Below are 17,141 nucleotides of genomic sequence, written 5' to 3' on the forward strand. Positions count from 1 at the left end.
CAGCGACTTTCCCATGTTGTCAGTTTATTATTCTGTGTCATTCCACTTCTAGTTAGCATAAACTCACAGAAGAAAACTCAGAGAACCAAAGACTATTGTGCTTTCCCCTTTGGGGAGAGCAAGGAAGAGAGAGAGGAATAAGAGTATTTCACTCTGAATCCATGTAGGAGAGCTCTAAGGAAACAACAGGATGATATCAGCTCTAAAGAGAAATGGAGAATAAATCTTTGGCACCTTGACCGAAGCAGAAAAAGGAGAGATGGGGCATTGAATGGGGCTGCCAGAGGGCTCTGGGGTTGAATAGGGGGGTGGAGGGGTGGGAATCTATAATTGACTTCTGCAGAGAAGCCTCCCTCAGGAAGCCTTGATAACCCAGGAGCTGTCTACCCCTCCTCTAAGCTCCACAGAATTGTAGGTTTCTTTTAAAGATTTGACCATGGTTGTTTGAGTCTTACTTCCCTATAATTTTTAGGAGTCTCTTGTTTGCAAGTGATAGAACCCAACTAAAATTGACTTAACTTTTGAAAGGGAAGTTATAGGAAGGATTCTGAGTTACTATCTAAAGAAGAGATGACGGAAGCATTAAAATGGCAAGGAGCAGATGGCTCTCCAATCCCTGGAAATCAGGAATGTGTACACCACCCAATCCTTTCTCCCTGACTTCTGGTTCTTTCTGCCTGTCGACTTCATTTTCTCCGTGCAGAACAGCTTTGCCCACGAGGTATGCACTGGATCCCACGTTTTACATCATATAGCTTCAGCAACTAAAGCCAAAGTTCCCAAAGAAAGAAATCATTGGTCTAGTTTGGATCACATAATGACCCCTGGACTAATCAATTTTTGTCATTGGTTGGTAGCCCAGGGGCTTGTTAGAACATTGCTTCTCCTATTACTGCAAAAGAAGGAAAGGAAATGGGGCAGCCTGTCTCAGGCATATCTGCTCCTCATCTTTCTGCATGTGAGAGCTTACAGGGTAGGGCTTTTTATGTTTTATCTCCCCTAGGACCTAGCACAGTGTTTTGCACATGGCATGCCATCAGTTTTTTTTGAAATTAAAGAATGGATTTTGCCAGCGACCTTTTCTTTGGATCACTTAAAACTTAAATGCTCTGGATAATATGCCAGCGTTTCCACCTTAGTTAAGCTCATCTCATAACTCTTTTCCTATTTAAACCTTGTTTTAAACTTTGTTTTATTAATGCATTTAATTATAACCATTGAAGCTCAATTTTTAAAATAAAGGAGTGGTATCAGAATCTGAAACGAATCAAAACATAGACGAATAGCTATTATGTCAGATTACCTGCCATTTTTATTGTTAATGATTTAATTATAACTACTAGTAGGTTTGATTACATTTATACCTTTCCAAATCACGACAAACAGAAGTACAACTAATGTAATACTGAAAAATTCCAGCAGGATTTTAAATCCAAAATATTTCTTCTTTAGTCACAGGCTCCTTATTGTCTGTTTCTCTCTTTTCTCATTAACCAAAATTCCTCTTTCGCCTCATTACAACCTTCAATACCCCAATTCTGATTCATTCATTCTCTCTCCCTCTCTTCCTCTCTCCCTCCCTCTCAGATAACTGGCTTCCTTTTGGCTCTAAATGTATCCTATCAGATGGAAACCAGAGTCAGTCTTTCTAGTGGGGATGTCTTACATTCAAGAATTCCTTATATTCCTCAACTTCCCATCTGTGGGGGAGGGAAAAATTTCCCCTGTTTACCCTCTTAGTTCTTCTGGATGACCTAAAAATTAAATTGACGTGAGACAGATTAACAGGAGAAAATAACCAAGTTTGTTACGTATGTATATATGCAGGTCCCATAAGAATATGGGGCCACAGACACATCAGACAGTTGAGGCTTATATGCCCTCTTGAAGTAAGGAGAAAGCTGGGTAGAAGGCAATTCACAAGGAGATGGCAAAGTAAATATTTGGTAAACATGTGTTTGCTGGGGCGTCTTTAACAAAGGGACACAGAGAGGACTTTGATCAAAAGGGCCTTGCTAGGTTCCTCCCTGACCATCACACTCAAGTTCATATTAAACTACAGTTATCTGTGACAATAGCTCCCTTCCTGGATCAGGTCCTTGACCTTTAGGTAGTCAGAGGGGAAGTCAAGGTTCTTCCTGAGTCTTTTGTTCCTTAAAAATAACCAGATAGCACTGGACTTATCAGGGGGATCTGTGTAGATGCCTGACCACTGAGCTATACACCTGAAACTGAAGTAGAATAATATTGAATGTCAACTATAATTAAAATATACATATATAGTCATAGGATATAAAGTACAGCATAGGAAATATAGTTAGTGGTATTGTGACAGCTATATACAATGTCAGAGGGGTAGTAGATTGGGGAAGGGGTTATCACTTTGTGAGGTATGTTAATGTCTACCTAGTATACTGCTTTGTACACCTGAAACTAATAAAAAAATAAAAATTAAAAACTAACCAGGTTTAAATAGTCAATATCCCAAAGAGGCATATTTTGGGGTGGCAAACTCTGCTTTCCTTCACATCCATGAAAATTTCCCCAACTCTAGTCTTACAATATTTTATTCCAAGCAGCCAAGCATTATTGGAGAAAAGTATAAAATTTGTTATATACAAATACACACCAAATAATTGCAGAGGTTTTGTTTTTTTTTTAATTGAAGTCTGGTTTTCTTTTTCTATTGAAACTTTCACACACACACTAGTTTTAAATCTTGCTACTCCTCACCCCATCAATAATCTAAGTAGATTTAAGTCATGTGGTATTAACTCCCTCCTCTTATTTTAACTTTAAAACTACACTTTCTCAGAGAACGATGTGCCTTTTAGCTAAAGGCTTCTGTTCTATTTGTAATTCCACCTCTTTTTCCTGATCCAAGACTTTATGTATTAGTTTGCTAGGGCTGCATAACAAATGCCACAGGATGAGTAGTTTAAACAACAGATATTTATTTTCTCACAGTTCTGGAAGCTGGAAGCCCAAGACCTTACAGATGTCCACCCTCCTGCTATGTCCTCACATGGTCCTGTGACCATGATGTTTTTCTCTATGTGCCCCTAGTGTTTCTCTGTATATCCTAATCTCTTATAAGGACACCAGCATAATTGGATTAAGACCCACATTAAAGACCTCTTTTTTTTTTTTTTTTTACTTAATCATCTCCTGAAAGGGCTGATCTCCAAAATCCAGTCACATTCTGAGGTACTGGGTGTTAGAGCGTTAAGTGTGAATTTCAGGAAAACAATTCCGTTCACAACACCTTGAAATTTCATGTATAATCATGCTTCTCGGCAAAACCAAACCATGTGCAAAAGCGCGTGCACGGGATCCCTTCACTTTTTACTAGTTTCTTATCAGTTTACTAATGGGTTTATTCTAAAGAAAAACTCTCTACAGTTCCTTTCCTTTGTTCACATATCCTCAACCCTAGAATTCTCTCTTCTCTTCAGTAATTTAAGTCTAACCCTTATTTCAAGTACTAATGGAATTTTACCTCTTAAATCATCTTTTTCCAACTTCCTTAAATACCAGCAATGACTCCCACCTCCGAATTCCTGTAATCTTTACCTCTACTTCCACCTGTCTTAAACTTCTATATTGTATGACATACATGTCCTCTCAACCTAAGTAGATTTGAAACTCCTTCGTGGGTTCATAATTCACTACATATAATGGAGAAAATGAAAAACTTTTACTTGAAACCATAATTCCTTCTGAGGAGATTAGCACCTACAAAACAAACAAACAAACAAACAAACACACACACACACACAAAAACAACATGTCAGGGCTTTTTCCAGTCCTTTGTTGTTTATAGAATAGAAATTTTGAGCAAATTGGTGGATTTTCAACATGCACAGGTGAACCAAGAATCAAGTTTTACTCATCTTTCAACAAATATTTATTCAGTGCCTCTAATGTGATGTTGGGAAGCAAAACTGGAAAGACCAAAAGTGTTATTCATAAGCAAGAAGAATTTGGAGTTCTTAAAGGCAACCTGGGAGGGAAGAGTGAGGAAGAGAAGAAGTGAGCCAACACGCGGTAGGAAAGGTTAGGACGCTGCATTGTCTGGCGGTGCTAGTGACAAAAGCCCTGGTGGTAGAGCGAGACTCTTTAAGAAGAGCAACATGTAGGCCGGCCGAGTGGCTCAGTTGGTTAAGAGCTCGCTCAAGGGTGTGAGCTCTGAGCAACAGCATCTCCGGCGCCGGTTTGATTCCCAGCCAGAGCTGAGCTGCTGCTGAGCTGCCAACAGGTGACAGGATGGCTCAGCTAAAATAAAAACATAAAAAAATGAGCGACACGCATTTTACGTTGATTGTATTCTTGAGAGGTAAATGCATGTGTGTAAATCAAGGAAGGGGCTGAATTTCACATCTGCAGTGAGTGGGTAAGGAAGGGGACAGCTCCATCAGCACGGCAGAAGGATTTTCTAAATGGAACACGTGCAGTACGAGTCAGATATTGAAATCAGAGGTAAGCACAAAAGCATAAGACACCTAAGAACTCACAAAGATTCTGCAGAAAAAATTGCACATTTAAAAAGTTTTATTACAAAAGATTTAAGTCATGCAAAAAAAAAGTATAAAAATGAGCCCATGTACATGCCAGCCAGACTATGAAATACATTATTAATATATTTGAGGCCCTGTGTATCTTCTCCCTCCCACTCTACTCTAGGCATAACCTCCACCTTCAGTTTGATGTTTACTATCCCCAAATGCTTGGGAATTGGACAAATAGCAAAATGGGGTTTAGTTCAATTTTGTCCACATCTAAAGAAGAAAGGTGATTCTGACATGTAGGATATAAATGTATAAAACTTTTGTGCATCCCCAGTGACAAGCAGACTAATATGTAATAAGTACAGATCAGATACTCAGTAAATATATAATATACCAACACACACACACACACACACACACACACACACACACACACACACCATTTATACATAAAATATGTTTACTTATAAATATATCTTAAATATTTGTTACACAATGATTTCAGGTTTATTCAACTCTATTTCATTTTAACAAATAAATACAAACTACGAATCAATACATTCATTAAAAACAGTCTTCTTGGGCTTAAAAAAACTTAAATACATAATATACTCTATGATTTCCCTGATAGCCACTAAACCCGTTTTCTTTTTGGCACTAAGCTCCCAATTACAGCATTTAAAATTAAAACTTTAAATTGCTTTGGGTTTCCTGCTCAGTTGCAATTAATTTTGAAACTCATGTTTACAAGGACGTTTTTCTCAAATCTCTCAGATAGCAACTAAACATATAAACACTATTATCCAATGTTTGAAGTCATCTAAGACACTTTTTCTTTGTGAATACTGAATCCTTTTATGGGCAGATATCTTATTTAGAATATTGGGCTGAAGGGTGGAAACACAAAATTCATTTATTTTTCAGATTGTCCAGTGTGTTTGGGGAAGAATACTTAACGCTCTTTCTTTTAAAAGGTGATACTTCCAACCAGTGAAATATGTCTTTAAACACTGACTTGGGAAATAAGCAATGTCCTTATCTAAGGTGCTTGTAGGGGCCGGCCGAGTGGCTCAGTTGGTTAAGAGCTCGCTCAAGAGCTTGAGCTCTGAGCAACAGCAGTTCGAGTCCAGCCCGAGCTGAGCAGCCACTGAGCTGCCAACAGGTAGCAGGATGGTTCAGCTAAAAAAAAAAAAAAAAAAAAGGTGCTTGTATCGCGTGATTGCTGATAAACACAGTGCTGTTCCTGAAAGAGATTTTCAAAGTCAGCTACATGCATCCATAAAGAATCATTGCATGCAAAGGAACCTGAGGAACTATGACCAAAGGGAAAGGGAACTTCACCTTGGCTATCTCTACTGCAACACAGTGGCTTTCAGGAATCTTATAAACTTACCCCTGCTAGTAGGGCAGCACACACTTAAGGAAGGAAGTGTAGGACATGCAGGTAATGTGCTGGGGATCCTCAGAACCAAAGATGTTTCAGGCAGGCCTCATCTTTCCACAAGACACTACCAGAGCTGTTGCAGGAAATAAGGTACCTGTGAGGAGAAAGCCATCCCTGGGGGACCAGAATGGACAGTGGGGGCTTTGGGTTTGGGCCCCAAGGTGAACTGGGACTCTAATCTGGGATTTCATGATGGATCTTTTTTAAATGGAGAGAAGAGTCGCTATATACAAAATCCTAAAATTTGTGTCAGGAAAAGTGTAAATAAACTCGCCTGGCTAGAATGAAGGGTGATTGTAGTGCGGTAGAGAGAAGTAGGTAGGATAGGAAAAGTAGGTTGAAGCCAGAGCATGGGGGCCTGAAGGCCAACTTGAAAGCAAATAACAGGGAACTCCACCCTCCCCACCCCCTCCCTCTTCCTCTCCTTTCGGTTGGGCAAGGAACATGAGAAAATAGCATTTTAGGGGTGTACATAAAAAACTATAGTGGAATGAAGGTACATAAGTCATATTTTTCATGTTCCTTCTTTTTCTCATTTCCATTCTTGAATATTGGTGTCACCTCCTGTGATACATTGAGACCCCAAACTAAACCATCTTCAACTCTTCATTATAACTTCTACTCCCCAACCAGGCCCTTGTAATCTGATTTTCAGGCACTTTGCACAGTGCTTCAACACCTAGCATAGAGTAGTCTGTTAATACGGGCTTGTTAAATAAACATATGCCTGAGAGAATGGGTTATGTTTCGCACATCCTTCTCCTGTCCTTTTCCCTGGGCATACCCTGTTCTAGCCCTGCTATTTGGTCTTTGTGCTAGTTTCTCTCCCCTCCAAGCCATCTTTTCATGGGGCAGCAAGAGTTATTGTCCTCAAGCACAATAGCAATCATGTCACTACCTTGTGAAAAAGCAAAAACCAAAACACAAAAAGCCTGGAGATTCTTACAGAAAACACAAAGCACAGATTGCTTAACAGGACGAGGTTCTTTGGTATATGGCTTCAGCCTATCTTTTTAGTCTCACTTCTTAATTCCTCTCTCTGCTTCTCCTGCCACATCCAATCTGATTAGTGTCCTCCCTTATTGTCTGTAAGGTGTTCCCACTCTCGTGAAAGTTGAATAATTTTAAACATATAAACTGCTTATCATAGGCCCTAGTACATAGTAAGCTCTAAATAAACATAAGTGGTTGTTATTGTTATTATTATTAATGTTTCTAGGTGTTTTTCTTCCTGGTTTCCTAAGTACCCCCACTCTGGCCAATGACTTACCATATAATAATCTCTTTCTGATAAAATTCTACTTCTTCAATAAAACTCAGTTCCAATATTGTCCTCAGAGGCTAAGCAACCTTTCCCAATTGCCTAATCAGAATCTCTCTTCAGTCCACCAACCCATAGCTCTATCACAGGTAGCGCTAAAAACATTCTACTGGACAGTGGCAGGATGAAGAGAGATCCTCTCCACACACGCGCATTTTGGATGAGGCAAGATTTAAGGATTGTGAAGTGTCTACACTCATATGACGTAGAGGCCACTAGTTCAAACAGCCCTGAAGACCATTCTCAGATACTGTGCTCATCCTTGGAATGTGAGCAGGAAGGAACCAGGTGAGAATTAGAAGAACAATACCAGAAATGATTTCATAAGGAATAAGGCTGAAGATATCTTAAGAGGAAGGAAATGCTTTTCTCACTTGCAATGAACTTGTACTATCCTCAGAAAAAAACCAAATACTCGCCATGGTGAGGTGTGCTCATTCTTATGTAATTCATTAGGAAATTAGATGAATTCTGAGTTTTCCACCTCAATGAAATAATTGAACTGTTTCCCTCTCTCATCCATCAAGAGGTCTCAGCTCAACCACCAACCTTTTGGATCCAGCAAAGCTGAGATAGAGCCAACTGGTTTTTGATTCAAACGTGAAGTCTTCACTTTTATAAAAGAAATAAAGAATTTCTTTCTTGATGGGGAATGGAGGGAGGGGAGACACAAAACCACAAGAGGAAGGCTGAGAAAAGGAAAGAGTCAGAAACAGGATGTGTTCTAACCCCTGTGAGGCCCTGCTCCTGTGTGTAAGGGGATGAGTTAATCAGATGAGATCACAATTCCCAGCTCTGGCCTCCATGGCTTGTGGTATCTACTTAACCGTTCAGTTAAATAACTGCTCAAATCATGAATCACTTTCTGTCCGTTGTAAGGAAGGATGCAAGAAGTGGACAGTAGCCAGTCCCTGACCAATCTCTAGGGCTCTTGAAAGTTCAGGGTGAGGTAGCACCCACTGCCTATCCCATTGCAAATTTCTAAGTGGGGCCACATGCCGCACAGAAAGAACCATGAACCAACAGGCCTCCTGGGCTTCATTCCCTGGGGAGCTTCCCTGTTAAGGGCTGGGGACAAAGGACCACTGCAGCTAACAAATCTTATCTTTTTCATCTTCACATTGCCTACACCTGTGCACATCATGGATCTTGGGGTCTTCCTCTGAGTGCTCTTTGAGTTGCACTGACTTTCAGGAGACCCATGGGGAGATAAAGAGTAGTATCAAGGAGGGATTGGTGGCATTGGCGCTTGTGTTGCCCAGACCCTCAGGAAGTGTGCACATACCAGGAGACCATGCCACACCAATACGAATCAGCCACTGCTTATGAAAGCACAGCTTTGGGCCTTGCAGTGTGACCATGTCAGTTTTCCATGTCATCTTCTCACTCCAGGAGAAAAAGGAACCAGCTATGTGGGTTTCCTGTGGGATGGATTACAGTGTTCATTCCTTTGGAATTGCTTCAATTTTTTGACATGGGGGAAATGGGAAATTCACCTAGTGAAGCAGAAACTCGCATCTCCTGAAATTATCACGAAGGAGTCCTCAATCCCCTTAGAATTCACTTCCAGAATTTCCTTGTGTAGTGGCCAAGGGTGTGCTTAAAAATGAAACCAGCACAGGAAGTTCACTGAGGTCCCTTTTTTTTCTATCAGATTTCACATTCCTTGAAGACAGTATCCCTGTTTCTGCCAAAGCCCTCTAAGTCTGTGTGCTAAGGAAATGCTGGATCATTTGGTTGGTGTGGCTAAGATTTTCGAAGTTATTTGTCAATGTAGTCAGGTACTTGTTTATGTGATATGATTTCAAAAGCCACAGGGGGGGGGGGAAACAACAACAGGTCATTAAATAACTCTCTATTGAGTGAGTGAAAAACCCCTCAGCCCCAGGTTACCTTCCCCTTGATTTCAGCCACCGGACTTAAAATACAAACACATTCACTCCTTTCTTATTTGTTCAACATAAAATGTTTGTCTTGGAAAGTGGAAACTTCCCTAAATCGCATTAGCAAATAATTCCACTCAATGTAGTTAATAACCATTTATTTATCCCCTTCTATTTGCAAAGTACATATATGGTTTTAGAGATAAGAGCGCCCCTTATGAATCTAAAATCATGAGGTTGGGTGCTGGGTATCCCAGCTCAGCTGCTCACTAGCTGTGTGACTTCAGTCCAGTCAATGAACCTCTCTGTAAAATGACAATAATAACAACCCCCACTCACAACACTGCTGTGAGAATTAATTAAATAACATCATTACTTTGCACAGACCTTCACCCATGTCAGGACTTGATGACTAACACTATTATTACTGTCTTCATTATTCTGGGTTTTGCCTTTGGTCTTCTTACCGTAATGGCTGTTGAAAAAGCTTCCCTGAGATATTAGCAGTGATTAGCCCCCTGGATCAAATTACTTTAACTGAGTAGCTGCTTAGTCATCTATCTAGGCTGCATGGGACAAAGACAGAGAATTTTTAACACTGTGGTGTAAACTTGAGCGGAAAAAGCCCTGGAGAAGAAGCACACCACTAGATATTAGGAAGGTTCTGAGTGTTGGGACAAAGTGCACTCACCCAGAAAGACCTGGTGACCGCTGAGGAAAGACCTGCAAACTGCATCTTTCACTTAAGTCCAGCAAGAATCACTCTCAAACAGCACTGTCATCCATGGGCACCTCCTATCCTGCTCCACGGATATCTGCAGGTTTGGGGAGAAGTGGAGAGTGTTGTTGTATATCATTTCCGCCACTGTTTCCTTCTTTTCTCTCACTTAAAAAGGATTTTGCAGTCATAAAATTTGAGATCAAAACACATAAGCATTTAAGACATTGTTTTTCTTCAAGTCCTTGAACAAATATTAACTCATTCATCATCTCATTCCCCCTGAGAATTGGGAAACCAGAGCCCAAAGAGAGGTTGGAATGTTCTAATCCCATCTATAAATTATAGTGCTTGTGGGATTTATTCACTGAAGGGTTTAAGACATTAGGAAGCTTTTCTAAATGTGATTTCTCAATTGCTATCAGAGGACTTGCTCAGGATGCATTTGCAAAGAGAAGGAAAGTTTAATGCCACACTGCCATGATAATCAAACCAGCCATCTCACAGAGCAAAGGAGAAAGGCAGGTAGAAGGAGGGAGAGGAGGAAAGAAGGGAGAGACGACCAGGAGGAGAAGGGGAAGCCCCTTCTTACTCCAGATTTATGCTAAACAATTAGTTTACTACATTCTAAGAGAAAAAAAAAGTGTAGTTTTAAGGATATTTGTCAACCACAAACATGTTAAAGTAAAACATTCTAAAGTAAAACATTCCAAAGATTTTCATATGTATGTTCAAATGGCAGCAGGGTGCAACAAGTTGTGCAACTGAAAGTCATTTCAAAAAACAGCAATGAGAGGAATTGGTCAGTTAGAACACAAATAAAAAGTGGAAACTCAGAAGGTGGGCTAATCTCTGCGTATGACTGCTGGAGTGAGTCTGGGTTCAAAACATTTGATGAAAGATGTCTCATGCAATTATGGGAAAGGGATGTCAAACTCTGGGGGCATCACTTTGGGGCCCTATCTAGGAAGCTCCTGGCCAGCTTTTCTGCCCCAATGTGGCACCCCTTACTCTCTTTCCTCAGGACCTATGGACCTTGCATTCTTCGGCCTCACAGCTTTGCTTTATGATTTGTCCATTATCCTAGATAGCCTTGAAATGGGCCAGGTCTCCGATTTCCCCCTTCCTTCTCTTTCTTCTATATCCCTCACCCATCCTCAAACCGTTTTCCTTTTTAGGATTTTACTGATGACTACAGAGAAACAGGCTGGGAATAACAAATATGGGAAGTTATGCAGTTGACATAAACTTTGAAGTCACATAGTCATTGTCCTGAGTATGTAGAGAACTTTTTAATTACAGATTATCATGACGACTTCCTCCTCTGTTGGAAAACCAACAGAGCCCTTGCCCTCACTCTGTTCCTAAGGAAGAGTCCAAGGCTTGGAGTAATAAGAGAGTAGATAACAGGAAATTCCCCAAGATTAATGAGCATAATTTACATATCAAGAGAGCTCCAGAGAGATGACGCCCAACTCAGTGTGTCCCTTTGGCCACTGGAGAGGTCATCTAGGCTAGAGATGATAATGATGGTGATGATAATGATGATGATGATGATGACGACAATCTAATCTAAACAAATCCTTTCTATCCCATGTGAACTGTTCTACCTGACCTCAGGGGGGGATCAGCCATATTATTTTGTGCTGTTTCTCCAGCTGGGTAGATAAACACAAACTGGGGCTCCATGCCCCCTAATGGCTCACAATGATGGTGTTTTCCAAAGTCCATTGGATGGCCAGGAAGCAGGTCTCTCCACCATCATTTCTGATGAGCACCTCGCCACCTTCCCTGAACAGATGATCCATTATATTCTAGTAAAGTTTCAAACATTCAGGAAATTGTCCCAAAGACATCAAGGGTCATGGAAATATAACTTGATGAGTCATTTCCCACTGAAGACTATGCCATTAACTTCATCAGAGAAATCCATATTCCTTCTCTTAGCATGGCTTTGACCTTGTTTGAGGGAAATGACCATTTTCACCTTATTATACTGAGTCTGAATTGAACCCCTTTATGATTTGGGTTTCCTCACATTAATGAAAAAGAATGATGTAAGCTCAAACCACATCTCTGTAATTGAAAGGTTTCTCTGAATCCAGAGAGGTTAAGTCATTTGCTCAAAGTCACATAACTTTCCCAGGGTGAATCTGATTTGAAGCGAGATCCATTGGATTATGTTATCTCTGTCAGTGCCACCGTGGCAATGACAGCAGCATGGCACAGGCCACCATTTGCCATCTCACACCATGACAGGCATTTGAAGTTGATTGTGATGCTTCTCTATGGAACTAATCTGTGTTCACTGCAGCATCCTTTTCTAGTTCCCCAGCAGACACTACGGGTTGATCAGAGTGGTTTATAGGTTGTTATGTGGTTTGTCATTCCTGTCTCCAGCCACTCCTTGACCTGCTCACTTCAACATCAGTACCACTTCTCACCTCCCAATGGAGACACATCATCACAGGACAGTGGTCCCATGCATCTGAGGGAATGGCTTTCCTACCACGGTAGCTGAAGAAAGGCTTGCTTATGTCTTAGTAAAAGTGTTGGCTATTTCCCTCTCAGGTTTAACAACAGGAGGTTTCTACCAAAGAGAAAGAAGTGAAACTTGCAACAGGTCACCTGTTCCTGACAACCTTTAACTCCTAAAGTTGCCTACGCCCATGAGTGAACATGTGTGCACATGCACACAAACACACACACACACACACACACACACACACACACACACACACACACACTCCACCGACCCTCCTCCTGCTCACACTTTGCACATGACATTCAGAGAGTGGGAAAATTATAGCACCGGTGTTAAAGCCAACTCCATGCCCACAGTGTCATCACTTTTATAAGACCTCAGTGAGGGGTGTAAGAGTCAAGACCCATTAGTTCCCTTAGAAAGATTGAGGCTCAGACAGGTGGAGTGTTCAACAGTTCCTCTCTAAATCACTGACAGAGGCCATAGTTAGATGTAAGGCTCCCAGTATTGGGCTTGCTTGTTCTTGCATAAGATGCACTACCCTACATAGTCAAAAGAAGTCATTTATCTCCCCGTTTTCTCAGAAAATATTAAAATTTGACATTCTCACTTCTAATCCAGGGAAACATAAAAATCTGTTCTCTTATGAAATGGAAGCTATGAAACCAAAACAAATGCTAAAATGCCCAAGATTTTGCTCCTTAATAAAGTTCATGGATCACTGTAGCAAAATTAATCCCATAGAGTCCTAATTCCTATCTTTTAAAAGTTCATCACTATGTTGTTTATTTAACATTGACTTGACAACCAAGGAAATTTTTGAGTCTTTCTTAAATAAGTTTCCGAAGCATTTCCCTCTTATAAACAGGAAAGCAAGTCTGGCCTAGGCTAAGTACCCTGGGATACCAAACACTGGAATAAGCTTGCACATAGATGGCAAACAGGTCTTAGCTATGGCCAAGCTGACGATTCCACTTCGTGTTCCAGCTGCCATCCACACGACCTCACCTCTGTCCAGCCGCCCCCAGCTCCTCCGTGGTGGTGAGGACCGGGAAGAAGGCTGATCTCATGTGTCTACCAGGCACGTTACTCATCAACACCCTCATAATTCCCAGATGCGCTCATACTCTCTGGGAAATAACAAGAAGCTATGTCTCTTTGGAGCCAACACCCTAAAACTGCCAATGATACTGACCGATGCCTTGCATGGAGGCAAAGGGGCTCTTACAGAATTCCCTGTTGGTCTGAGGGGAGCAAATGGGCCCTTCCAACCAGACACTCAACCCATCTCACACCCAAGGCCTTTCTCAGCAGAGCCTGAGGAAAAAACGTCCCCTTGGCTGATTCGAGTGGAAGACCCTTCCCTTGTGAAAAAAAAAAAAAACAAAAAACAAGACACTTTTAAAGCCCTTGTTAATATGATATTAATCAAGATCTATATCAGACGAATGGGAAAAGAACTAGCTTAGGGTTGCCAAATTTATTTTAAAATGGAGACTCATGGCAGTTCTGGGGCAGACAGGGTTGCATTGGAAGGGAATTTGGCCTGTTGCAAATAACAGTTTTATGATGCCTTCCTATAGTCTAGACAAGCAGATGGACCAGTTCTAAAAAAAGTCTTTGTATTTATGTCTTGAGAGATATTTATCTACATCATAGGGTCTTTGGAACAAAGAGAACGGTTTCCTCTTTCTACAAAGTTTGGCGTCATTATTATTTTGATAGATAATCATGCTCGCCTGCTGCCAGATGACTGCTGAGTTATGTTTTCTATATATTTTTTAAAGCCTTTGCTTTTGAAAACAAGGTTGTGGGGGTCGGGTGCGGTGAAGGGGGATCCAGACCCTCTCACCCACTCCCTTCCTGGCTGTGAGAAAATGTGGGCCTGGGAATTGACACAGTTTGTTTTCTATAATTCCATCTAGTTTGAAACCAAGAAGAATACAGACCACAACACGAGAGGGAGAATGGTGGAGGACGGTGGGGGCATAAAAATCTGATAGGTCAGCATTTGGCTCCAGAGGAGCCGAAGGAGAGAGGATTCCACAGTGTTGTGTGTTTTCTCTTTCAAGTCTCGCTTTTGTTCCCTGCCATCAAGGAAATGCAGTAGACATTTGTCACCAGCAGCTCTTTGGAGACTTCGATGTTTTTTTCCTCCCAGGGTCCAAAGTGGGACTTCAGACACGAAAGAGTCGGATTTTGCAAAGCAGCAGAATTTTTGTGCAATGTTTATAAGACAGGCTAGAGGCTGTGAAGGCAGACTTTGGGAAATAGTTTAAACAGTTCATAAATCAGATGTAATTGAAAAGGATAGGGTCTCCTTTCTGAAAGCCCTGGTAACCTTTCTTGTATAATATCTTTACTGGGGCAAAATTGTAATGCGTGTAAGAATCAGGGGTCTAATGAAGTCAGGGTGCCTCAGGTCACTCAATGTAATTTGTTTTTTCTGGCCAAATCATGAAACAGAACTGCGTTCTGCTCCCTGTTAACATTTATATGATATGATCTCTTTTGATACTGTCAAGTGTGTTATGCCAGGCTGCATAACATTACTGATAACAAAGTGCTTTGGAGAAAAAAATTATTTTTCTTCTTTGCACACACCTAAAAACAGCAGCTGAAATCAGCTGGAGTTCTTGGCTGTCCAGCAAGTAAAAAGTGCTTTTTATATGAAATTTCTAAGGAGCCCTAGACACATGATGGGAAGCACTTTAACCCCCTATGAAAACTGGTGGACTTTTTAGAGCTTTTAAAAATTATATTTGGCAAACTGATCAAACTGTGGTTTCATATGAGGACCCTAAAGCATTGCCTAAGATTTTCCTTTGAACTTAACGTGTTGTCAGTTGGAGTATAAGGAGCAAGTCTGGGGGACTGATAGGGTTCCTAGCTCCAGAAAGAATCTAAGACACCAGGAGCTCAGAAGAATGAAGTGTGGCTCAAGAGTAAAGATCAGGCAAATACCAAAGAGAAGAACAGAGTCGGGTTCTAAAGGGCAGACATTTCCCAAATGCCAACTGAGAGGTAAAGCAAGGGAATTGTTTTTTCCTGGCTGCACCATCACAGGAAAAGCCTAATCAAGCTGGAAGGCAAGTGAAAGAGTGGACAGGCACTCAAGTTCTAGGGTCTGCATGGAAGCCCAACCAATTTATCATGGTCAGCTGTTTTTAGTGACAACACTTCTTTTGCACCAATGTCTCTTCCTTAAAGTAGCAATCTTAGCAGACTGTCCCTTTACATGATGTGCCCTATTCTCCAGGGACCATGAAAACTACGCACTCTATGACATTACCTAAGGAAGACTGGAATTGGCAGATGCACATCGCAGTCACATGGGCAGTGGGGATTGATGGGTAATGGAGATATCACACATTCTGGTGTATGCCAGGTTGGCACGGGGCCATCTTTTGCATACCTTGGTTTCCTCATGGACCTGGTTGTTTGGGGTTGGTCTAGGTTATCAAGAGAAAAGAGACCATGCTCAGCTCTGTCTTGCATCAACCACCAGGGACCTTGTTTCTGGGCAGGGACTGGCTAGGGAACAGGCTCTTTTCTCTTAATGACTTCAAACCTTACTCTTCCAGAAGCTGACCCTCATTTTGACAATGGCTGCCTCAGAACAAAGTTGGCCTCTGGTGTGGTAAAACAGAATCATCTGCTCAGGTCATATGTGCAGCCAAACTCCGTGTCTGATAGCCTTATTGTAGGATTTATCTGGCCCTTGGGAGCTCCTACTGAAAGCGCTGAAATGCCATACTGACATTGCACTCAGGCTTAGAACCACCTCCACTCGAAGCAGGATTGATCTCTGACAGGAGGTTTTCTCCTGTTCAAAGTCAAACAGTGTGTAGAGCCTTCACCTCTGAATAATCTTCCACATCCTGATGGGAGGAGAAGGGGCAGCAGAGGAGTAAGTACAGAAAGAAGAACCAAAGCTGTGTCCACGCCACTGGGAAAAGAGAGATCACAGCCAAGTTCAGTAGAAAATGTCTAATGAATCCATCAGCTTCAGTTTATCTACACAGAGTCACACACAGTTAGGAAAGAAAGTGAAATAGGAGAACCACATGGAGAGGCTCAGGGGTGATTCCTCTGCAACCGCAGCTGGGAGGATTTTGTAACAGTTCTGGTACCACACCCACAGATGCTACCACATCTAGTCCCTTGCTTTCACTTGGCATTATCAACTGTCACAGGATCCCTATGTCTGAAAGCTTCCAAGCCCCTCAGCTAAAATACCACAGAAGCCAATAAAGTTTAGGGCTACCTTTGATACCCACAAATTTGGAGAAAGGGGAAATGTCTACATTTCTGCCTTAGCATGAATACGAGTTTTCAGCCACACGTACACCAGTGTTAACATGGTGTGAACACGTGTCCACCAGAAAGACCATTCTGTGCTGGTGGTGCACATTCCAGCACAATGCCAGACTCAAAACGGTACACGATGATTGCTTTTGAGGATAACACTGAGTAGGTAAAATGTCTTCTTTCTCTTCATCCTCCACCCCAAATCCTGAGGGTAAGGTCCCTGGAGATGGAGGCTGTGCCCTTACATGCCCTTGGGCACCAAGCTCCAACAAAGCAGGATAGAGAATCATCACTGCAGAGCTGCTGTTGACACAGCACTCAGCCTGCGGTGGAGAGGAAAGTTGGGGAGAAGTGAGGAAGCCATCTTCTTTCTGTTCAGAACACATTATTCTCAAGGACTGAAAGAGAGAAAGGAGTTTAGGAAACTCACAAAGTGAATAATTTTCTTTGAAAACAATGTTTACCCCCAAG

At 41.5% G+C, this 17,141-nt stretch overlaps 1 long non-coding RNA gene across 2 annotated transcripts in view; it reads right to left on the reverse strand.

The window, feature by feature from the left end:
• LOC109380536 (uncharacterized) overlaps positions 1-17,141 on the reverse strand; it is a 67,318-nt gene that overhangs the window by 29,007 nt on the left and 21,170 nt on the right. For both annotated transcript variants that reach the window (XR_002123522.1, XR_002123523.1), the window contains exon 2: positions 9,848-9,971. This is a non-coding gene — a long non-coding RNA (uncharacterized LOC109380536). The remainder of the gene's footprint in view (positions 1-9,847; positions 9,972-17,141) is intronic.

This window comes from Hipposideros armiger, unplaced genomic scaffold (genome assembly GCF_001890085.2).
Source record: "Hipposideros armiger isolate ML-2016 unplaced genomic scaffold, ASM189008v1 scaffold_38, whole genome shotgun sequence".
Taxonomy (NCBI): domain Eukaryota; kingdom Metazoa; phylum Chordata; class Mammalia; order Chiroptera; family Hipposideridae; genus Hipposideros; species Hipposideros armiger.